Source organism: Oryctolagus cuniculus, chromosome 7, assembly GCF_051225735.1.
Source record: "Oryctolagus cuniculus isolate XC-2025 breed Fujian yellow rabbit chromosome 7, ASM5122573v1, whole genome shotgun sequence".
In the NCBI taxonomy this organism is placed as follows: Eukaryota; Metazoa; Chordata; class Mammalia; order Lagomorpha; family Leporidae; genus Oryctolagus; species Oryctolagus cuniculus.
Genome location: NC_142873.1, coordinates 44,371,760 through 44,394,532, shown reverse-complemented (window position 1 = coordinate 44,394,532; position 22,773 = coordinate 44,371,760). Strand labels below are relative to the sequence as shown.

The 22,773-nt window shown below is 52.3% G+C and overlaps 1 long non-coding RNA gene across 1 annotated transcript; it reads right to left on the bottom strand.

The window, feature by feature from the left end:
* Positions 1–2,041: 2,041 nt before the first annotated feature.
* On the bottom strand, positions 2,042–20,094 carry LOC149125499 (uncharacterized). The gene is made up of 3 exons (XR_016211425.1): positions 20,019–20,094; positions 5,573–5,671; positions 2,042–2,188 (listed from the first exon to the last, which is right to left on the bottom strand). It is a non-coding gene; the product is annotated as an uncharacterized LOC149125499 (long non-coding RNA).
* Between the last annotated feature and the right edge of the window lie 2,679 nt (positions 20,095–22,773).

The window sequence follows — 22,773 nt, the reverse complement described above, 5'->3', positions numbered from 1 at the left end:
CCTGGCCCAGCCCTGCCTGTTGCAGGCATTGAGGAAGTGAACCAGTGGATGGAAGATCTCTCTCTCTCTCTCATTCTCACTCTACCTTTCAAAAAATAAGTAAATGTTTAAAACAACTATAAGGGGACCGGTGCTGTGGCATAGCTGGTAAAGCCACCGCCTGCAGTGCCGGCATCGTATATTTGCACTGGTTCGAGTCTCGGCTGCTCCGCTTGTGATCCAGCTCCCTGCTAATGTGCCTGGGAAAGCAGCTGAGGATGGCCCAAGTCCTTGGGCCCCTGCACCTGCGTGGGAAACCCAGAAGAAGCTCCTGGCTTCAGATCAGCTAATCTCCAGCTGTTGTGACCATCTGGGGAGTGAACCAGTGGATGGAAGATCTCTCTCCCCCTCTGCCTCTGCCTCTCTGTAACTCTGCCTTTCAAATAAAAAATAATAATAAAAATTAAAAAAAAAAAACCTGTAAGTACTTGTCTTCTGTGCTGTTTGTCACTTACTGACAATGGCAGGCATGTGCAGGATGGAAAATAGTCCAACGGTCCAAATGGTCTACAGCAAAGCCTGCACTTGGCCTCAGTAACCAGGAGAGAGGATCTGGGCGAGAGTGGGCTGCAGGAGCAGGGTGGAGAAGCTGCCGGCTTCCGCCACAGCCTTGCTTATCTGAGGGCGTTCCAGAGAGATGGTCTTGCCGCGCTGTGCCCAGACCACCCACAGGGAAAGCAGAGCTTTAAGGATATACTGTGCAAAGGCCCGTTGGCAAGCAAGGGGAGGGCCTCTCCTGCCTCCCGGACACTCCCCACACCCTCGCGGTAAACACCCTGGCGAACTGCTTCTCCACCAGGCGGTTTCTTCACGGAACCCACGTCCCTACTGTCCCCTTTCTGGGGTCCGCTCAATCCGCTTCCCGCCCACCCTCTGGAGTCGGCATCGCCAAGCAATTCCTGTAGTGTGCTTCAGGAGCGTTTTACACAAACGGCGTGGTATTACTTATATACGGTCCCGCAACTTTATCTCGCTGAATCATTCATCTTGCTGTATAGAACACTTTTGAAATATATATTGCATCCATTGATTTTTTTCTACTTATGAAAACAACAGGTAATCTCCATGGAGAAGTTAACATACACAGAGAAGCACAATGTGGCCCCACGCCTACCGTGCAGAGACTAGCCGGAGAAGTATGGAACTGAACCTCTGGGTCCACACCAAGCCCTGCAGGCCCTCCTCATACCGTAGAGCCCCGCCTTCTGAGGAACCATCCAATAGGATCAGGTTGGGCTGCCCTTCCGCCCTCCGGGGGTGGGCTCATGACCTAAGTCTAGCCAATCAGAACCTGCTTCCACTCTTCTGCCACCCAGATTGGCTCAGGGCATGCAACTCAACTGAGTAGGGGGCCAATCAGCTTTAGCAAGGAAGCTAAGGAAGAAGATGGGTGTTAGACTGAGACGGTGTGTGTTAGGGGGTGGATGTCTGGACAGTGGAGTCGAGGAAGAACATGTAAGACTGGAGGATGACGAGAGCAAGCGCTGAGGACATGGCCACTCCTGGCTCTGCGGGGACCCAGAGGCGTCCTCTGGCTTCTCAGTCTGTTAGAAAATTCTCTTAGTGCTTGTGTTTGCGTCGGCCTGCAGCTGAGGGTGGCTTACCTAACAAAGTGCTATGCTGGGCTTTAATTAATAGAAACAAGGCAGCATTGAAATGAAAGTGGAGGCAATGATGTACTCAACAGAAGCTTTACTTTGAAACAACAGATAATTTCCAAAATCTTCCTTAAAAGTTCGAGTCCCGGCTGCTCCTCTTCCGATCCAGCTCTCTGCTATGGCCTGAGAAAGCAGTAGAAGATGACCCAGGTCCTTGGGCCCCTGCACCACGTGGGAGACCTCCAAGAAGCTCCTGGCTCCTGGCTCCTGGCTTCGGATCGGTGCAGCTCCGGCTGTTGCGGCCATCTGGGGAGTGAACCAGTGAATAGAAGACCTCTCTGTCTCTACTTTCAAATAAATAAAATAAATCTTAAAAAAAAAAAAAAACGGAAATGATTCTGTAACAAGAGTGGGGACTATGTAAGAGGGAGGCGGGCGGCAGGGGCCGGAAGCTGCAACAGTTTACTCTCTCTGAGCTGATGTGTCCCGGGAGGTTCCAGGAAAACTCATCTTGCCACCTTGTACTTGCACGGAGCCAGCGACGAGAAAAGCTGCGAAAGAAGGGGAGGAGCTTGAGCGGGAAGGGCCCTCCCCTCCCCCTCCCCTTGGACACGCCCCTAACCCTCGCTATAAAAAGCCGGCAACCTGCTTCTCAGGGAGGTGGTTTCTTTAGGGAACGCCCCCTCCCACTGTCTCCTGTGCTTGTCACAAGTAAATAAAGCTTCCCGCCGAGCAACTCCCGCAGGAGGCTGAGTATTTGGCGACACCTGAGGGGAACAGATCCCTGGTGTCCACTGACAGCCGCAATGCGTCGTTCGAATTATTTCCTCCTCAGTGTAGATTAAAGTTATTTGTTATTGTGTTCTTGGTTTCCAATGGCTTTTGCTATCCCAAGGGTAAGAAAAAATAAGTCTCAGGGAAACTACAGGATTTTTGGAAAATGATTTAAGTCAATTTGGCTGCTGGCACCAATAGTCTCCAGTGCATTTTATTCTAGGACAGACCATTTAGTCTATATTCTACCGGAAGGAACGGCGTTCCCAGGAGGAAGAAGCTATGTCATCTAATGGCATGCTTAATAAAAGGCGATCGCCCTCCACGGCACTGTCTTCCCATCCCGAGAATGAAGGTGCTCTCAGTGGGAGCTCCGTGGGTCACTGGTCCACGAACACGGGAGAGATCAACTCCAGCCTGAGGGGCAGCCACGTTCCTCTCCTCAGAACCTCCCTCACCCATGACTTCATGAGTGAGCAAAACCCTGAATGATATTAGGATAAAATTGTAGGTCAAGTTCAATCTATCTTTTTAAAAAATTTTTTAAGATTTATTTATTTATGGCCGGCGCCACAGCTCACTAGGCTAATCCTCCGCCTTGCGGCGCCGGCACACCGGGTTCTAGTCCCGGTCGGGGCGCCGGATTCTGTCCTGGTTGCCCCTCTTCCAGGCCAGCCCTCTGCTGTGGCCAGGGAGTGCAGTGGAGGATGGCCCAGGTGCTTGGGCCCTGCACCCCATGGGAGACCAGGAAAAGCACCTGGCTCCTGGCTCCTGCCATCGGATCAGCGCGGTGCGCCGGCCGCAGCGCGCCAGCCGTGGCGGCCATTGGAGGGTGAACCAACGGCAAAGGAAGACCTTTCTCTCTGTCTCTCTCTCTCACTGTCCACTCTGCCTGTCAAAAAAAAAAAAAAAAGATTTATTTATTTATTTGAAAGTCAGAGTTACAGACAGAGAGGGAGAGACAGAGATCTTCCATCCTTTAGCTCACTCGCCAAGTCGTCACAATGGCCAGGGCTGGGCCAGGCCAAAGCCAGCAGCCAGGAGCTTCATCTGGGTCTCCCACGTGGGTGGCAGGGGCCCAAGCACTTGGGCCATCTTTCACTGCTTTCCCAGGCACATTAGCAGGGAGCTGGATTCGAAGTGGAGCAGCAGGGACTCAATCTGGTGCCCATGTGGGGGGCCAGCATTGCAGGTGGTGGCTTAATTTGCTACACCACAGCACCAGCCCTGGTTTATTTGTTGATCTCCCTCCTCCCCCAACTCTTGCAGATGTTTAAGTTCAATTTTCAACATAGCAAGAGACCTTGAATAGCTCTGAGTAGATTTCCAAGTGACAGGCAAAGCTGTAGGTGCTGTCGAGGGTCTGGTAGCCCAAGACCAGACCTTTGAGTCCTGGCTGTCCTGGGAGGCAGCCCCAAGGCTCTCCTAGGTCAAGCCTTGAAACCACTGAACCTCAGTCCAAAAATCGGGCTAAAAATATCCTTGCTTACTTGGTAGGCTTGTGGGAAGGCTCAGATGAAACAATGCATAGGGAAGAACTTTGGAAAACAAGCGAGATAAAAATACTGTTTATTTTCCAGATAGCATTCTGAATAGCTTCTAAAAAAATCCATTCATTCATTAGAACTTAATAGCTAATGACCAAAATACCATTTGTATACGGCTCAGTCGCTGAGTAGAGCAAGCATAATAGCACAGGCAGTTTCCTCAGTTCCCAAGTAAGCGACAGGGGCGCGGCAATGTGCAGCCTTGAGCGCTCAGGGCTGTGTGTTTCCTGTGCACACTTGGAGCTCAGTCTTAAGCCGAGGTCTCCCTCGCCGCCTGCTGCCACAGCTCAGCCGCATCCTCACAGACCGGGCACCACCTCCCTGGAGAGGAAGCCTCTGGGCTCTGCCCTTGTCCCCAGCCCACCTTGGAGGTTGTGGTCAAGGGCTCCCCCTGCAGTTGGTTCCAGTTTTGGCACCCACTGGGGACTGGAGCTACTGGAGCTGTGAGCCTGCAGCCCCCCACCCCCACTGGGGGGAAAGCCGTCAGGGAACCAGATCCACTCTCCTGCTCTTAGGACACTTGGCTGCTGCCCTGGATGGCAGCGTGGTAGCTGGGCATTTGGCCTGAGTGTAAAACAGGTCATTTTGTTGATGGCTGCCTTCTAGACCATCTGCCCCAGGAATCACGCTTTGAGTCAGCACTTACGGTAGCTAACTGGTAGCACTTCTATGTAGGAACAGATAAAGCTCAGACCTCTATGACGAAAACCTTCCTGAATGTCGACGTTGAAAACAAAAAATTATTTTTTAAAAAAGATTTATTTAGGCTGGCGCCACGGCTCAACAGGCTAATCCTCAGCCTGCGGCGCTGGCACACCGGGTTCTAGTCCCAGTCATGGTGCCGGATTCTGTCCAGGTTGCCCCTCTTCCAGTCCAGCTCTCTGCTGTGGCCTGGGAGTGCAGTGGAGGATGGCCCAAGTGCTTGGGCCCTGCACCCCATGGGAGACCAGGAGAAGCATCTGGCTCCTGGCTTCGGATCAGCATGGTACACCGGCTGCATCACGCTGGCCAGAGCGGCCATTGGGGGGTGAACCAACAGAAAAGAAGACCTTTGTCTCTGTCTCTCTCTCACTGTCCACTCTGCCTGTCAAAAAAAGGAAAAAAAAAAGATTTATTTACTTGAAAGGTATGCGTGCAAGAAAGTGAGCAGGAGAGAAAAAGATCTTCCATCTGCTGGTTCACTCCCCCAAAGGCCACAACAGACAGGTCTGGCCCAGGCTGAAGCCAGAAGCCAGGAACCCCATCCAGATCTCTGCATGGGTGGTAGAGGCCCAAGTGCTTAGTCCATTCTCTGCTGCCTTCCCAGGTGCATTAGCAGGGAACTGAATCAGAAGTGGAGCAGCCGGGACTTGAACTGGTGCTCCAGACAGGGGATGCAGACATCGAAAGCAACAGCTTAACCTGCTGCGTGGCAACACTGGCCCCGCCAAAATGAAATTTTTTTAAAAGATGAAATATGGCCATGGATGGGTGCCTCACTCTCATGTCAGTTGTGATTCCAACAAAGACCCCCTCTCCCTCTCCTGGGTTTCCTCCTTCTACTCGAAACCCTAAGCCCTGTTGGCTCTGTTTCCTCCTTTCCTTTCCAACTGCCTTTTTCCCTCCCATTCTCACCAGTTCTCCTGTGTTTCAAGTCTTGCGTTTTTCTCTCTGAATTATTGAGTCAGCTCTCCAGTGTTGCTTTCCAGTATGTCTCGGCAGCGGCAGCCAAGTCTAACAGAAAAGCCCAAGTGAGCATGTTGCTCCCTGCTTTCCTCCTTCCAGGGACTCGGGGTCACCCTCAAGAGAGCCCAACCCTCACGGCCAGGCATCCCGGGCCCCTCCTCTGCCCCCCGCCCCCCTGCAGCCCTCCCCAGAGGAGGCGCCTGCAGGTGCACAGGAGGCCCTGCCTCCTGTTGCAGTTACACCTTCCCTTTCCTGCCCCACTCCCCTCTCATCCCCTCTCCCCTTTGTCCCCTGATGCGCTCCTGCTAATTACTCAGAACTAAACTTGGCTCCAGCCTCCTCTGGGAAGCTTTCCTTGAACTGCCAAGGTTCAATTAGTTGCTCTTCCTAATGGCCACAGGCCTCTGTTTCCTTAACTGCAAAGTGGAGATAATAATACCTGTGCTATATGACTTTGGTGGCAGGTAGGGTGACTGTGCATCCTGGTTTTTACGCCTGTTGTCCCTAAGTCGTGGTCTTATTAGAGTCTGCTGAGAATGGAAACTATCCATAGCGGCGTGGTTTAATAGGATTAAGAACCAAGACTGCATAACATGACTTGAATTCCAGGAAACTCCTGCCCACGACGATGGAGCTGCAAACAGCCTTGTTGCTTGTTCTGGGAACCTCTAGAAAACGCATTTATCTGAGCACCTGGGGCTCAGCTAGCCTGCATCAGATTAGTGGCCCTCTTCTCAGAGCAGGAATTGCCCAACTGGCCTAGCACGCTGTGCTGACCCCTCAGGGCTGGCTTTTCCAAGCCCTCTTTGCCTGGTGTTGGCTAATCCTAAATGATTGCATTTTGCCAACTCCCAGGCCTCCTCCCCTAGACCCCTGCGCTGGAAGATCCAGGTTAAACCACACCCTCCTAGCCTCATGAATACCCGACCTGTGAGCCCTCCTCCTACCACCCAGCGGACTGTCAAGGCCGTGGTCTTCTGGTGGCAGTAAGCAGCGGATTGGGCCTTGCTGATTGACAGGTTGTTCTGACAATCTCTTTGGGGAGGTGACCCTTGTACAGTTGTGAAAATTGAGATGCAGAGAAGTTAAATAACTTGCCCCAAATCACATAACCACGAAGGAGATGAGACTGGATCATGAGCCAAAGAATCGGATCCTAGAGTTGATACTAAAAAAAAAAAAAAAAAAAAAAAAAAAAAAAAGGTCTGAGTGCTTGGGCAGCAGTTAGAATGCCTCTTGGGAGGCCAGCGTCCCACATCAGAGGCCGGGACTCACGGCCTGGCCTCACTCTGCATTCCGGCTTCAGCTGATGGCTCCAGTACTCAGGTCCCTGCTGTCCACGCCAGTCGCTGCCCTGTCCAGCCCTGGCTGTTGCAGGTATCTGGCGGAGTGAATCAGCAGTTGGGAAATCTCCCTCTCTCCCTGTCTCTCTGCCTCTCAATTCCATTAAATAAACATTGAAACATGGTTGAATTGTTCATTTAAAAAAATCACAAATCTGGGGCCGGCGCCATGGCTCACTTGGTTAATCTTCTGCCTGCAGTGCCAGCATCCCATATGGGCACCGGGTTCTAGTCCCGGTTGCTCCTCTTCCGGTCCAGCTCTCTGCTGTGGCTTGGGAGGGCAGTGGAGGATGGCCCAAGTGCTTGGGTCCCTGCACCCGCATGGGAGACCAGGAGGAAGCAGCTGGCTCCTGGCTTTGGATCAGTGTAGCTCCGGCCGTAGCGGCCATTTGGGGGGTGAACCAAAGGAGGGAAGACCTTTCTCTCTGTGTCTGTCTAACTCTATTTATCAAATAAATAAATAAATAATAAAAAAAAATCACAAATCTGCAAGGCAGTTGCACATGGGGTTCAAAGAATCCCCTCCAACCACGGACGAGTCAGTTATGAACCTGGGGTGCCCCCAGACTTTTTAGTGTCTCCAGCCCTAACCCGGTCGCCACCGTCTGAAGTTAATGCTGAGCCCTCACCGCCCGCGTCCGCATGCAGACACTGCCAGTCGTCAGGATAATGGCCTTTGTGGGGCGAGCACCCAGGTCGGAGACCCAGGCTGCACTCCTGGACTTTGCTGATGTGGGCACGTCTGGCGAGGACAAGGCGATTTTGTAAAATGTCCCTCCTTTGGGTCTGGCTGCTGCTCTCCACGGAGGAGTGTTGCAGAAGCAGTGATCCCCTGTCCCCACGGCTTCCCGTCAGGGGAGCGAGACTCTGATTTGTTCCATCGCTGATAACGCACCCTGGGGCCCCTTGATGGTGTGTCTGCCGGGCTCTTCCCTGCAGTTACTCTTGTCCCCTTGGTAGTCAGATTTTGCAGGCAAGTATTCCAAAACCACGTACATACCCCATCATCGCCAAACTTTCTATTTATATAATCGACTCATATCAGTTTAGATTCATGCTTCCTATTTTACTCGATGGGCTGTAACCTGCTACTTCATTAATTTGATGCTCTAATTTTTCTTTTTTTTTTAAGACTTATTTTTATTTATTTGAAAGACAGAGTTACAGAGAGAGGTAGAGACAGAGAGAGAGGTCTTCCTTCCAATGGTTCACTCCCCAATTGGCCTCAATGGCTGGAGCTGCACCGATCCAAAGCCAGGAGCTTCTTCTGGGTCTCCCACATGGGTGCAGGGGCCCAAGGACTTGGGCCATCTTCCACTGCTATCCCAGGCCATAGCAGAGAGCTGGATCAGAAGAGGAGCAGCCGGGACTAGAACCAGTGCCCACCTGGTTCTGAGCCACAGCACTGACTCCAACTCTAATTTTTCCAGATTTGGCCATGGGGAGTGCCTTCCAGCCAGTTTCCATATGCTTCTGACATGCTCTGTCATCCAGCAATTTCTTCTTTTGGCAGATGCATAAATTTTTTAATTTATCTGAAAGGCTGCATTAGGTATCTATAGCATTTAGCTTGACTGCATTTGCTCAAAGGGTGGCATCGTATGTCACGATGAAATACCCTCCCCGAGTTTTACACCGTGTGGTGTGAGCAGATATGAATGACAGCCGCCATCTGCTAGTGGGTGCACTCACAAGGCGTCCGCCCCACCAGGAGAAATTAACTGGATCCATGTTCTCTCTGTTAGCAACTGCGCCTTGACACAGCATTTTTCTTTCTTTTTAAAAAGATTTATTTACTTATTTAAAAGGCAGAGTTAGAGAGATGAGAGAGAGCAAGCAAGCGAGAGAGAGAATTGTTCATCTGCTGGTTCACTCCCCAAAAGGCCAAACTGGCCAGGGCTGGGCTGGGCCAGGCCAGAGCCAGGAGCTTCTTCTGGGTCTCCCAGGTGGGTGCATGGGCCCAAGCACTTGAGCCATCCTCTGTTGCTTTCCCAGGAGTATTCGCAGAGAGCTGGTGTTGCAGTTGATTTCTCAACAATGTTGCAGTGGGTTCGCTTCTGAGAGGAGCATGGTGGGGGCAAGAGGCGCGGAGTCACCACACAGACCCCGGGAGTCGGGAGTCAGGAGTCGGGTGAAAGTGGGCTTGAGGCAAGCAGCCCACAGACTCGTTTATTTGTTAGTACAACAGCTTATATGGCCGAGACCAGCCAATCTGGCCAAGGGGCGGTCTATGCCCCAACCAATCACAGCCTGATGCCAGGCAGTTTCTGAAGCCATCCAATCACAGCCTGTTGCCAAGCAGGCTCCGTTGCCAGGTGGGATTCAAAGCTATCCCTGAGAAACTGATGCTTGCTTGCCAGCGGCCATCTTGGCATGGCCTTCTCATTCCACCACAAGCGGGATCAGAAGTGGAGCAGCTGGAACACCAACAGGCGCCTGTATGGGATGCTGGTGCTGAGGAAGTGGCTTTGCCTACTCTACCACAATGCTGGCCCGGGCACAGAGTTTTTCTTGTCATTATTTTTGGTTTCTCATTTAAAAGACTGTGTATTTGTTCTGTGATGGTCACACAGGCTATTTGCTGTCCTTAGGGAACAGATGGCATATTTAAATGGTCTTGTCAGGGGCACCTGCATCCTGTATTGGGATGCAAGGGTTCAAGTCCTGGCTTGGCTTCGGATTCCAGCTTCCTGCCGATGCACCCCCTGGAAGGCAGCAGGTGATGACTCAAGAGCTTGGGTCCCTGTCACCCACGTGGGAGACCTGATGGAGTGCCCAACTCTTGGCTTCAGCACTTAGGTAGTGAGCCAGTGGATGGCAGATCTTGCTTTCTACATCTGTCTTTCAAATACAAATAAATAAATACAAGTTTTTATTATTTATCTATTTGAGAAGCAGAGTTACAGACACAGAGAGGGAGAGACAGAGAGAAAGGTCTTCCATCTGCTTGTTCACTCCCCAAATGGCTGCAATGGCCAGAGCTGGGCCAACCCAAAGCCAGAACCAGGAGATTCTTATGGGTCTCCCAGGTGGGTTGCAGGGGCCCAAGGACTTGTGCCATCTTCCATTGCTTTCCCAGGCCATAGTGGAGAGCAGGGATTGGAAGAGGAGCAGCTGGGACACAAACTGGCACCCATGTGGGATGCTGGCACCGCAGGTGGAGGCCTAGTCCATTACATCATAGCACTGGCCCCATAAATAAGTTTTTAAAAGAGAGAGAGGCCTTGGGGCGCATATGCTGTGGTTGGAGGTTGCTGGCATGAGGAAGCTGGAGGTGGGCTCACTAGAAGTGGAACCGATGTGATTGCTTTGGGAAGAATATTACGTAAGTATTTAATAATCGTCTAGTGATCCCCGCCCCCGCCAGATCCAGCACTGGGCCCCCGCCTGTCTGTATAGGCTCTTCACCGCCCTGTGGCCCGCTCCTGAGGGAAGGGTCTTCAGCAGTCTGTGCCTTCCCTGCCTGGCCGCGAGCTGGCCGCGGCGGTCACGCTCCGTGTCGCTCCTGCCCACAGGGTGGCAGCATTTCGCCGAGGCTCGAGCTCCTCTGGAGGGCCGCTCTGTTGGAGGAGTCCAAGGACCCGGCTTGTCTTTTCCTGAGATGAAAACAGTGCTGCAGGCCTCCATCCACCATGGCAGGGCCCGCTGCCTCACCTGTGCGCTCCACCCGAGCCGGCGCCCCCAGGCCAACGACGTGCTGTCTTCAGGCCGCGTGCGCTCATCCTTGAATGGTGCTCTGAGCCCAGGGCCTGTGAGAGCTAAACCAGAGCAAACTGGATGCTGCGTGCTGTAAACCAGCCGCCCCTGGAGCGATTAAAACCCAGAGTGCTGCGCTCTGCCCCAGCTCTGGGTCGGGCAGGACAATCTGCGTCCACGGCCGCCGCTTCAGACCATCGCGTGGCATCTCTGCCGCCTTTGGCACCGGGCGTGGCATCTCCGAGGCGCAGATCGGGGAACTGCCGCCGGGAGCTTGGGTGGCAGGGCCAGGGCTGGGCTGACGGCCGCTGTCACTCTGACACCCCGCGGTTGTTCCTCCTGCTGCCGCGCCCTTCTTTATGGAAAACAGAATGATTCTGGCCTTTGGGGGGTGGGGGGGTGGGGGGTCTCTGAATCATGCGGCTCCAATGAATAGGAGACTTTATCCAACAGCAGCGCGGTGCTTTTTAAGAGTTTTAGGGGGCCGGTGCTGTGGAGTAGTTGGCTAAGCCTTTGCCTGAGGCACCCGCATCCCATATGGGCTCCAGTGCGAGTCCAGGCTGCTTGGCTTTCGATCCGGCTCCCAGCTGATGACCTGGGAAAGCAGTAGAAGATGGCCCAAGTGCTTGGGACACTGCACCCACATGGGAGACCCAGAAGAAACTCCTGGCTTCAGATCAGCAAAGCTGCAGCCGTTGTGGACATTTGGGGAGTGAACTAGTGGATGGAAGACTTCTCTTTCTCTGTCTCTCCCTCTGTCTGTAATTCTGCCTTTCAAACAAATAAATTAAAAAAAAGCTTTAGCAACAATATTTCATCTTTGCAATTCCTTTGCTATGAAAGTAATGAAGAAAACTGCCAAATTGGAAAAACAGGTGCACTTGTGTGTGAGGGGGCATGAGCATTTCCCTCCTCATTTAAAATGAAAATGTCTCTGGAAATGAAATATTGATATTATAGGTACTTAATCACCAGACTCCAACTTCGAAACTGGAATATGATGTGAAAATAAGGCAGAAGCAAGTAATTATGGAATCCATTAGCTTGCCCATGGAGAGAGAACACAGTTTGTCTGTGGAAATAAATTAGGAACTCAAAGCTGGTGGGCTTTCGCTAGAAGTGGATCCGCAAATCCCCGCGTCGGCTGCGGGGTGCAGCAGCGGCTGAGCCCCACGCGTGAGCCTGAGATGCAGGATGAGTCTGCTCTGTCTTTATTATCCGGCACCTCCTCCACGCCCCTGAGGCACAAAAGCATTCAGCCTGACCCCCCGGAGGCAACGTGTGCGCAGAAAGGGTAGGGCATGGAGGAAGAGGATGGGAAGAGACAGAGACACATTTGCCTAAGCTGTGGCTTCCGGTCCGGCCTGTTTGGCTCCTGTCTCTCCTCGGCATTCAGGTTCTACCTGGTGGGTCCCCCCTGATCAGGGCTGCTCATGCTGGGCCTCGATGTGCTGCCAAGGAGGCCTTCATGGGGAGGTGGGGCGGGCAAGCCGGGCCTTTGCATGGACAGAGCGTACCAGCCCCGCTGGCCACGACCAGGTGACCCTCACCTGTCACCTGGAGCAGCTGCCTCGGAAGAGATGCTTGGTTATTATACCTGATTCGATCTGAAATCCCAGCACAGCGCCTGCTCCAGACCTGACGGTTCCTGAATTTTTCCTCCTCAGAAGGTTTTACAGGGGTGGCGTTCACCCTACGGTGCCCGTGTTCCACATCAGAGCCCCTGACTCCAGCTTCCTGCTAAAGGAGCAAGACAACGATGATGGTTCGAGTGCTTGGCTTCCTGCCATCCACGTGGGAGACCTGGATTGAGTTCCTCGTTCCTGGCTTCAACCTGGCCCAGCCCCAGCAGTCTAGGGCACTTGGCAGTGAACCAGTGAATGGGAGTTCTCTGTCTCTGTGGCTCATTTCCCCCCCAAGGATTGCAATTGGTCTTCTGCATCCATGCGGTCCACATCCAGGGGCTCAACCAGAACAGACTGAACATATTAGGGGCCAGCATTGGGGTGCAGCTGGTAAAACTGCTGCCTGTGATGATGCCAGTATCCTATATGGGCGCCGGTTCATTTCCCAGCTGCTCCACTTCCAATCCAGCTCCCTGACAATGGCCTGGGAAAGCAGTGGAGGAGGCCCAAGTGCTTGGGCCCCTGCACCCACGTGGGAGACCCAGATGAAGCTCCTGGTTCCCAGCTTCAGCCTGGCCCAGGCCCAACCATTGCAGTCATTTGGAGAGTGAACCAGTGGATAGAAGATCTCTCTCTCTCTCTCTCTCTCTCTCTGTAACTCTGCCTTTCAAATAAATAAATCTTAAAAAAAAAGATAAAATTTTTTTCTAAAGATTTTATTTGAGAGGTCGAGTTATAGACAGAGAGAGGGAGAGACAGAGAGAGAGCTCTTCCATCCACTGGTTCACTCCCCAAATGTCCACAATGGCAGAGCTGGGCCGATCCGAAGCCAGGAGTTCCTTCAGATCTCCCATGCAGGTGCAGGGGCCTAAGCACTCGGGCCATCTTCCATTGCTTTCCCAGGCCATTGGCAGGGGGCTGGATCAGAAGAGGAGCAGCCGGGACTAGAACCGGCGCCCATATGGGATGCTGGCACCGCAGGTGGAGGATTAACCCACTAGGCCACAGTGCTGGCCAGGCAGAAGAGCTTTCTGCTCCAAGTGTGGCTCAGAGCCCGCTGAGCAGAGGGAGGAACGCGTGCAGGCCGTGTGCGGAACCAGTGTGTGTGTGTGAGTTGGCCGTGGGTAGCTGAAGAGGAAGGAGTGGCAGGGGGCGAGGAAAGGAGGGGGAACAGGAGGAAGAGAGAGCGGAGGAGGCTGGGGAGGCAGGTTGGGGCCACCGGTGGCAGGCTTGGACGTCTGGACTGTGTGCTACAAAAAGGGGAGCCCTGAAGAATTCCCACACGGGGGAGCACAGCGCTGGAACTCTAGATGGTCTTCATTGCAAAGCTCCTCTTCTTGGTTCCAAGAATTCTGACATATTGAGAGAAAACGGACATAGCAGGAAAAGGAAGATCACAGTTTATAATTAATTTTGCTGGAAGCATCGTAGCACTTTTGGTGAGAGAAGAGTAGACTGTTGAAATTGGATGCGTGGTGAAGTGGCTCTGATTTCACCCGCTGGAGGAGAGGGAAGGGGGAAGAAAGCGTTTTCACGGCGCAGGAGCTGGAAGCACACGCCGGGCTGATCGCCCCTGTGCAGGTGGCAGAGGGGTCCAACCGGCCGCTGGGGTGGGCAGGAGGGCTCGGCCCGCCCTGGTTGAGGTCAGGGGGACGGTGGTCCCGGGGGCGGGGCGCAGCGGGCGGGGACGCAGCAGAGGCAGAAGCCCCTCTCCCCTCCCCGGTTTCCCTTAGTGTTCCGCGCGGTCCCCACTGCGCGCTGTCTGCGAGATTGGACCGGGAGGAAATCTTTGCCAGTCCCAACGATTCCTTGATGATGGGGAGGATTGTGGAGATTGTGTTTCTGAGGCAGCAAAGCCTCTTGTTAATCACAGAGCAGGATGTGCTTAGAGTCCCGGGCGTCACATGAACAGTGCCCGCTGCGCTCTGCGCCCCGCGCTGGCGCCCCTCGGGACGCTCTGCAGGAATTTCCAGGCCTCTTTACTTCATTTTGATAGAGTCAGGAGGAGCCAGAGGGGGCAGAGACGAGGAAATGTGATCGTCAGATGCAAAGAGGCAGCAGCCAAGCAGCCGGTGCCCTCCGAGGAAAACACCAAGCTTGGGAATAAAGGACTCGGTGCGAGCCGTGCCAGGCCCTGCTGGCCGCACTAGAGCTGGCGAGGCGAACTTGAACTCGCCTGTGTTATCTCATCTTCATGGCAACCCTCTGGCAAAAGTACTATTAGTGTTCCCACTTCACAGATGGAAAAACTGAGACTTGGCATTTACGTGACTCTCTCGTCAGAAGGTTATTAGCTAGTAAATACCTAAGTCAGGATAACAATCCCGACCTTGCTGACTGGAAATCCAAGCATGGGGTCCTTGGGTTGTTCTGGATTCAAAATGATCCGTGCGGAAGCTCGCCAGGCCTGCCGTCTCCTGCCTCCCTTCTCAGAGGGGTCCTGTCTGGGCTGGAGGCCCAGGTCTCTGTGGACATACGGGTGCCATTTGTGGCATCTGTTTGATTTTGCAGGGCCAAGATGGCCTCAAAGCCTCCAGGGTGTCCCTTCAGCCTTGCTGTGCTTCCCTGGTCGGCGTCACCTCTACTCCTCGCCTCCCATGTCTGTCTCACCACCGACGCCAGCCAGCTGCCCTGGGCACAGGGGACACCTTGCGTTTTGGGGGTGCTGCTGTATGAAGAGCTTCCTCAGACTATAAAGTGTAGCAGGCACACACAAAAGTGTGTACGTTAAAGAGGAATTAAATGGGGGGCTGGCGCTGTGGCGCAGCAAGAAAACCCGCTGCCTGCGACACAGGCGTTCCTCTGCCCCAACCAGGACTAGTACCTGGTGTGCCGGCGCCACAAGGTAGAGGATTAGCCTAATGAGCCGCGGCGCTGGCTTGTATTTTTTAATTTTTAAAACTTATTTTATTGCCTGGTTTTGAGCATCGTATAACTGGAACATGCACCATGCTTCCTCCCAGCGTGCTTCTGCCCTTGGCATTATGGGACTGAGACTCATTCCTGCGATGGACCTGGCTGTAGTTCATACATCACATTTTCTTTTTAGATTTTATCTGAGAAAGAGGAAGAGGAAGAGGGACAGGGGGAGAGAGAGAGAGAGAGAGGAAGAGGAAGAGAAAGAGAGAAAGAGAGAGAAACCAGACAGAGATCTTCAATCCACTGGTTCACTCCTCAAATGCTTGCAACAGCTGAGGCTGCGTCAGACTGAGGCCAGGCCAGGGATTCAACCCTGGTTTCCCCTGGGTGAGGGTTTGGGGTAGGGTTTGGCACAGAAGTTAAATTGCCATTTGGGGACCCACATCCAATATCCTGGATACTTTTCTTTTTTAAGATTTTTAAATTTTATTTGAAAGGCAGATTTACAGACAAGCAGAGGCAGAGAGGGAGAGAGGTCTTCCCTCCTCTGATTCACTCCCCAGATGGCCGCAATGGCCGGACCTGTGCCGATCCGAAGCCAGGAGTCTCTTCCAGGTATCCCACGTGGGTTCAGGGGCCCAAGGACCTGGGCCATTCTCTACTGCCTTCCCAGGGCATACCAGAGAGCTGGATTGGAAGTGGACCAGCTGGGCCTCGAACTGGTGCCCACACGGGATGCCAGCGCTTCAGGCCAGGGCATTAACCTACTGCGCCACAGTGCTGACCCCATGGCTACTCTATTTTCAGTCCAGCTCTGGCTGGTTTGAGCCCCAAGAGGCAGCAGGTGATGGCTCAAGTAGTTGGGTCCCTAATATTCATGTGAGAAATGCAGGTCGAGTTCCAGGACCCCGGCTTTGGCCCAGCCCTGAGTGCTGTAGGCATTAGGGAAGTGACCCAGTGGATGGAAGCTCTCTCTCTGTCTCTCTGCCTTTCAAATTAGATGAAAATAAATTAATATTTACAAATCGAATTTCCCATGTGAGAGGCAGGGACTCAACTACTTGAGCTCTCACCTTTGAGAAACTGGAATCGGGAACAGAGCAGAGCTTTGAACTCACGCTCTGACGTGGGATGCAGGGTCCCAGCTGCAGACTTAACTGCCCACCCTCACTCATTTCACTTTCTCTGCCGTATAATATCCTAGTGTGTGACTGCCCGCAAACTACCAATCCATTCTAATTTCTCTCCCCATCATCTCTCTCCCCATCTTCTATCTGCTGTTTCACTCCTTAAATACAACAGCCAGGGCTGGGCCAGACTGAAGCCAGGAGCCAGGAGCTTCACCCAGGTCTCCCACATGGGTGCGGGGGCCCCAGCACTGGGGCCATCCTCCACTGCTTTCCCAGGTGCATGAGCAGGGAACTGGATCAGCCAGGAATTGAACCGGTGCTCACAGGGGATGCTGGTGTCACGGACAGTGGCTTAACCCACTACACCACAGCACCAGCCCCTCTAGTCTTGATTTAGGCTAATTTTGGTGGGTTTTGTTTTACAAATAACACTGGATCCTTGAATAGGCACATATTTAACGTGTCTAAGAGGCACCAAATGTTTTCCAAAGTGCCGGTACCAGGTAGTGTGGGGGCGGCCCCGGGGGAGCCTTCCAGTTGCTCCGCACACAGTGCTTGGTGTCACCTTCTTTGGAAGGGCTGTGGCCGCTCTAGTGGCTGTGACGTGGTCCCTTGTAATTTCCTTCACATTTCTCGGGTCACGGAGGCAGCTGACCATCACCATCAGCTGCCCAGCGGCCGTGTTTGGGGCCATTAGCGATTCCTTTTCCGTGAGGTCCCTGTTACTTCCTTTTGCCTGTTTTATCTCTTTCAAGTTGCATGAGCTGTAAACATCTCCTAATTTGCGCCTTATCACTTTAAAATATGATCTTAGTTTAATAAACTCAGATTTGTCCATCTTTTCTCCTGTGGTCTGAGCTTTTGGAATCTTGTTTAAGAAATACTTCCCTTGTCTTCTGAAAGTGTCACCTTTGTCTTTACTGATGTTTTAAATCCAACCGGAATGAATGTGTATGAATTTAGATAACCATTCTTCCAATGCCACTTAGTGAACATCCCGTTTCCCCTCAACTTCATTTCGACGCCAGCTCTGCAATGAACCACGTTTTTGCTGATGGACGAGTCCATTGTTAGCTCTCTACCGTGTTGTGCATTGGCAGGAAGCCGGGACAGGAAGCAGAGCCAGGAGTCAAACCCAGACCCTCCCGGATGGGAGGGGGCATCCCAACATGTGGGGAGCAAACCGGACTAGACTGAGTTACTGGAATTAAGACTTATTCTATGCATCTGCTCCCCCACAATATGGCGCTGGGAGAGAAGTAAACAGCTTCCACACAGCTGCCTCCAGTTCAACTAATAAACTGTAGGACTTGCTCCTGATTGGAGAGCAGCGTGCTCGGCGTGTGGGCAGCCGAGTTGGGATTGGCGGAGGAGGACTATAAAGGAGGAGAGAGACAGCATGCACCAGGAACATCTATGGGGAACATCTAAGGGAACCCGTGCAGCCCCCGAGAAAGCCGGCCGGCGGTGTGCCGCTCCCCTGAGGAAGTGGGGAAGGTGGCAGGGGGAACTGCCCTTCCACGGAGGTGGAAGGGATAGTAGCCAACCCGGGAAGAACCAGCAGCAAACCCGGGGAGGGCCGAGCAGACGAAAGAACAGCGCAGGGTTCTGTGTCGTTCCTCCACGAAGACGGGGAGCGACATAATGGTGCCGTGACTCGGATATGAAGCCTAGGCAGGGCTTAGTGTCGTTCCTCCACGAAGAGGGGGAGCGACACCAACAGACTTTAACCACCAGGCCAAATGCCCGTCCCAGTGTCCTCTTCAAAAACCCATTTTCTAGCCTCCTGTTGATAGATTCTAGGAATGTAATTAACCTTTACTTATTGAATTTGTATCCGACAACCATCCTCACTTACTTTACTGATTTGTCTGGAAGGCAGAGTTACATAGAGAGGGAGAGACGGAGATCCTTTGCTGGTTCGCTCCCCAGATGGCTGCAGTGGCTGGGAAATTGCATCCTGGTCTCCCACGTGGGAGACAGGAGCTCAAGTGCTTGGGGCATCCTCCGCTGCTTTCTGGGGCGCAGCAGCAGTGAGCTGGATCAGCAGTGGCGCAGCTGTGGTCGTAGTGGGATGCTGAGATCCGAGGCGGCCTCCACAACACCCCCCTCCCCCGCACACACACACACCCCTCAGTCTTGCTCATTCTGATCCTATCAGTTGCAGGTAAAGACAAAATGTTCTACCTTTCTAACCCTTTCTTTATTTTTCTAGCTGTATTTCATTGCTAGAATCTTCACTGCTGAAGGAGAAATATCGAACCCTCTGATTTCACCATGAACTGTGATGTGTGCCTTAAGATTTTTTTGATTAAAGAAGTTCCCTTTTGTATTAATTTTCTTTTTAGGGGCTGATGCTGTGGCACAGTGGGTTAACACCCTGGCCTGAAGCACCGGCATCCCATATTGGGGCCGGTTCGAAACCCAGCTGCTCCACTTCCTATCCAGCTCTCTGTTGTGGCCTGGGAAAGCAGTGGAAGATGGCCCAAGTCCTTGGGCCCCTGCACCCACGTGAGAGACCCGGAAGAAGCTCCTGGCTTCTGATCGGTGCAGCTCCAGCCGATGTGGCCAAATGGGGAATGAACCATCGGATGGAAGACCTCTCTCCTCTCTCTGTGTAACTCTGACTTTCAAATAAATAAATAAATCTTTAAAAAAAATTTCTTTTTAAAAAATTTCATTTAGGGGCTGGCGTGTGGCATGGTGGGTAAAGCCACTGCCTGCGATGCAATGCTCCAGTTCCTATCCAGCTCCCTGCTAAATGGCCTGGGAAGGCAGCAGAAGATGACTCAAGTCCCTGGGCCCCTGCACTTACGTGGGAGACCTGGCAGAAGCTCCTGGTTTCAGTCTGGTCCAGTGGTGGTCATTGCAGCCAACTGGGGAATGAACTAGCAGATGGAAGAGCTCTCTCTCTCTTCCCCTCTCTGTAACTCTCACTTTCAAAATAAATTTTTTTAAAAAATTATTTTTTCATTTTTATTTGAAAGAGTGAGAGACAAAGAGATAGGCACACAGGGAACTTCTGTCCACTGGTTAACTCCCCAAATGCCTACAACAGCTGGGGTTGAACCAAGAACTCCACCCTGGCCTCCTAGGTGGCCGGCAGACACCCTCCTAGGTGGCCGGCAGACACCCCGCTACTTGAGCCATCCATCATCTTCTGCCTCCCAGGGTGCACATTAGCAGGAAGCTGGATCAGAACCAGAGCCAGGACTCGCACCCAGGTTCTGTGGCTGTAGGGGATTATTGGCTGCTCTGCGCCAAACATCTGGCCCTTGGATGAATTTTCCATTGCTCCATAGTCAGTAACAAGTTTGTTGGCCCCAAACAACACACCAGTATTTCCTCAGTTTCTGTGGGCTGGGACGGCTTAGCTGTGTTGTCTGCCCACATCCTTCAAGGGCGCAGGCCGCCTGTTGGCCAAGGCTGCCTGCTCAGCCTGGGACTCAGGGGAGAATCGTTGGGGGACTTTTGAACTATTTATTGATTTATAGTCTTAAAAAATAATTTGTGACGATTCCACTTTTTTCTATTTTTTCCAGAGTCCATTTTCCTAGGAATCTTTTTCACTTATTTCCAAATATCTTCTTTACCTTGTCAATGTCTATAGCATCATTCCTAATGCTGAAACACCCCCCCCCCCATCCCGGTCACCCTGAGAGCCTTATCAACTTCTGACTTTTGAAAACTCCAAGCTAGCTCTTCCGGCATGACGGCAGTCGCCCAGAGGGCAGGAACCTACCTACGGCCTCGTCCCTCGAGGTCCACACTGCTGGGATGGTGGGGCGATGGCGTTCTTTGACAAGAAGCACAGGTGACATGTTCTGGTGAACACGTCCCCTTCATTAAAGACTGTTGCTGTGGATTCGTTCTGAGAGGAGCAGCGTGGTGGGGGCAAGAGTCCGGGAGTCACCACACAGACTCCAGGAGCCAGGTGAAATCGGGCCTGAGGCGAGCAGCCTGCAGACTCCTTTATTTCCGTTGCTACAGCAGCTTATATAGCCAAGGCAGCCAATCCAGTCAAGGAGTGGTCTATGCCCTAACCAATCACACCCTGTTGCCAGGCAGTTTCCAAAGCCATCCAATCACGACCTGTTACCAGGCAGTTTCTGTTGCCAGCGGCCATCTTGGCATGACCTTCTCATTCCACCACAAAGGACCAAGCGCACCTTTTAAAGGGCAGGCAGAGGGGGCGTGGCTAATTCCGGGCAACACTAATTCTATAGGATACTGCCGATACTGGTGCCTCTCTGCTTCTCCAATCAGCTTGAAGGTCACCCAGCTGGGGAGCTTTCCAGGTGGTCCTAGTGGGCCTGGGCCACACCTGGGAGCAATTACAGGCCCTTTAGCAGGGGGTGGGGGGATGTGCCTGGGGCTCTTGCCACCTGCCAGCAGTCAGGCTAACCAAGTACAGGCTCACCCCCACCTACCAGAAGCGAGAAGAGGGTCCTGGGCCTGGGATCTGTGTTCCAGGACCCCCACGGTAGCTCTGAGGCTGTCCCTGCCCCCCACCCCTCGGAACGTGGCACTCCGCGTGCTGGTGTTGCGGGACACCCCGTGAGATGAGTCTGGGCTCGTGTCCTGGCGTCCATGGCGATTCACGTGATGGGACACGACGGTGAGAGTAGAAGCGAAGTTTTATTAATGTAAGAGGAAGAGATGCTCGGAACAGCATGGTGGGAGGGCGCGGTAGGAAGAGAGCACAGGGGGGGCGCGCCGGCTGGGGTATTTGCGGGTCTCTATCTCCAAGGAGCAAAGGCAGCGGCTGCCGTTAGCTCCTGTGGGGCGGGGTGGGGGTGGAGGTCAGTCTTTCCGGCAGGTCCTTATGGCAGCCTAGAGCCTGCCATGGAAACCTGGAGCCTGTCTCGGCCGGTGTTTGTTACACAGGGCCTCCGTCCCGTTCTGTTTATTGGTGGGCAGGCCCTGCTCCTGCGCCCATGGCTCTGCGGGCAGACGACTCGGCCCCGGGGGTTCCAGAAATGCACTCCCCAAAGTGAAATCAAGGGCTTTTCCCATGCAGAAAGCTAAAAAAAAAGAACCGTCTTCCCTGGGGTGTGTTTATTCCGGACTTCATTGCTACCCTTGTCGCCACCTGTCTCTTCTATTTTATTAGTTGTTATTATGTCGTGCCTTCTAATTTCTCAAAATTGCACTCAACTCATTTTGAAATGTATTTTCATTAATGTTTTCTTTTACATATTTAAAAGTCCCATTACAGTTTGTTCTTTGATTTGTGAGTTATTTATGTTTCTTAATTTCCAATGGCATTTTTTTTTGGTTATAACTTTTTGTTTTGCTAATTTTTAGTAGAGATCACATTGTAGTCAAGAGAATTGTGTTTGTATGGTTGCAATTCCCTTAAAAGTTGTAAAATGGTTTTAGGGTTCATTAATTGCTCAATCTTGATTAATACTCCACGTTCTAGGAAAAAGCATATAATTTTAAGATTATTATGTCATTCAGATTTTCTTACGTCTTTTCAGAATTTTGTGCCTGCTTGATGTCCTACTTCCTCAGACAGATGTGCAACGATTTTCCATCATGATTGTGGGTTTGTCTGTGCTTTGTTGTGGTTTAAATGTTTGTTTTATGGATTCTCAGGCCTTTTTATTATTTTTTAAAGATTTATTTATTTATTTGAAAGGCAGAGCTACAGGCAGAGGCAGAGTGAGAGAGAGATCTCCCATCTGCTGGTTCACTCCCCAAATGGCCACAACTGAGCTGAACTGATCTGAGGCCAGGAGCCTCATCTAGTCTCCCACATGGGCTGCAGGGGTCCAAGTGCTTGGGCCATCTTCTGCTGCTTTCCCATGCAAATTAGCAGGGCCCTAGGTAGGAAGTGGAGCAGCTGGGACTCGAACTGGTGCCCATATAGGATGTTGGCCATGCCATAGCGCCAGACCCTCAGGCCATATTATTAAACATATCATATTCATTTAGATTGTTTATTTGCTTGGTGAACTCAATACTTTTTTTTTTTAATTTGGTTTATTCATTTCATTTGAAAGGCTGAGAGACAGAGACAAAGAGAGATCTTTCATCGACTGATTCACTGCTCAAATGCCTGGAATAGCCAGGGTTGGGCCAGGAGCCTGGAACTCAGTCCGGGTCTCCCACGTGGGTGGCAGGGACCCAGGAACTGGAGCCGCCATTGCCTGCCTGCCTCCCTGTGCATTAGCAGGAAGCTGAGTTGGAAGCAGAAGACTCAAACCAGGTGCTCAGACATGGGATGCAGGAGTCCCCTGTGGCGACTTCGCCGCTGCACCAAGTACCTGCCCCCACTCACTGCTCTCTGCATCAGAGTCTCTCAGCCCCACCGAGGTGCCATAGCAGTGCCCACTTTGTACTGGTTGGAATACACCTGCTGAATCTTTCAAATCTGCACTTCAGGTTTTCTTTATCCTGTGTTTAGATGTGTCTCTTGTAAATAGTATTAATTTGGCTAATTTCAAACTTTTGTGGAGCTGGCCCTGTAGTGTAGCCGGTAAAGCCACTGC